This window comes from Austrofundulus limnaeus, unplaced genomic scaffold, assembly GCF_001266775.1.
Source record: "Austrofundulus limnaeus strain Quisiro unplaced genomic scaffold, Austrofundulus_limnaeus-1.0 Scaffold723, whole genome shotgun sequence".
Taxonomy (NCBI): Eukaryota; Metazoa; Chordata; class Actinopteri; order Cyprinodontiformes; family Rivulidae; genus Austrofundulus; species Austrofundulus limnaeus.
The window spans coordinates 58,000-59,384 of record NW_013953125.1 but is presented as its reverse complement, the minus strand read 5'-3'; the positions used below and the strand labels follow the sequence as shown (position 1 = coordinate 59,384).

The following is a 1,385-nucleotide window of genomic DNA, read 5'->3' as shown; positions in this document are numbered from 1 at the left end:
CTCCTGTCTGTGTGTCTGCTTTTATTCTGTTCTCATAAGAACAGGACTACAGCTATTCAAGTAGTTGTAAATTACTTTCTGCCACAGGTGTAAATGGGTTTCACTGGTGTCAACTCATGAAGCTTCACTTTGTGTTTGAAGCAGCTCTTCATACATTTGGCCACAGGGTGGAGCCAAAGAGAACTGTGTTTTAAAGCTTCAAGTAATGAAGCCTTTTTCAAAGCTTCAGTGCTTTAGAAAAGCTTCATTTGTCCATTTAAATTCACGTTGATCCGTCTTCTTCACACCGGTCCAGTCTCAGCAGCTGTCTGGACACCTGAAGAAAATAAAAACCTTTAGTTTTAATCTGAACCTGTGAAGGTGTTTCAGTCACATTTAACATGGTGATCTCAGTCCCATATCCGCATATTTCATCCAGCAGTCCACATGTTAAAATGATGTCATCATGGATCAGCAGCAGCAGAGTGCAGTGAGCTGTCAGCAGACGTACCGTCTGAGTCAACCTGCAGCTCCTTCACGCACAGAACCCACAGGAACACGTCGAGCCTAACGAGAACACACTCAATTACACAACAGTTACACAACAGTTACACAACTGTAGGGCAGCTGAGTGGCTGCTGGTGGTACAGTGACCTCAGCAGTCAAAGACCACCCAATCATCTCGCACGCATTTGGAGAACCAGAAGCTACAAGAGCTCAGATCCTTAGGATAGCATGCTTCAAGTTATCCCTCATCTGAGATAATTACCTGATCAATCACTTCCAGGTGGTTCAAACACCGCAGACATCACCTGAAAGGGTTAATATCACCTTTAGTGTTTGTTCAAAATTAAAACTATTTATTTTCTAACAGTGATGGCTCAGTAAAAATAATGTCTCAATCAAGCTTTGTCTCAGTGAGGGCAAGTTTGTCATCACAGCCAGAACGTGTCAGTTATTACATCATTCAGCTAATTCACCTGCAGGGTCTTTACTGGTACGTTAAAGCAGCCGAAGTGACGCCCAACACCTGGAAAACAGAAATATTAGTCAACTTCCAGGTTCCTACAGTTTAACGCAAGTTAAATTTAAGACTTTTTAATGCCAGGTGAAATCAAATTTAAGACCAATTTTACAATAAAACACAAATGACAAAATAAACTGTGGCAGAAACTCAATCTAATTATTTGTGGTTGAAGTATTCAAATATTGCTAAAAGACAAATTGTTTTTATCCATATCTAACTGCTATTTTGTCAAATATAGCAAAAAAAAAAAAAAAAAAAAAAACATTCTTAGCAGTCAGTTTTAAACTTTTTAATGCCAGGTGAAATCAAATTTAAGACCAATTTTACAATAAAACACAAATGACAAAATAAACTGTGGCAGAAACTCAATCTAATTATT

At 38.6% G+C, this 1,385-nt stretch overlaps 1 long non-coding RNA gene across 1 annotated transcript; it reads right to left on the bottom strand.

The window, feature by feature from the left end:
• Positions 1-4: 4 nt before the first annotated feature.
• LOC106532152 (uncharacterized) lies at positions 5-1,067 on the bottom strand. Its single transcript, XR_001312031.1, has 4 exons — positions 960-1,067; positions 749-791; positions 491-546; positions 5-316 (listed from the first exon to the last, which is right to left on the bottom strand). It is a non-coding gene; the product is annotated as an uncharacterized LOC106532152 (long non-coding RNA).
• Between the last annotated feature and the right edge of the window lie 318 nt (positions 1,068-1,385).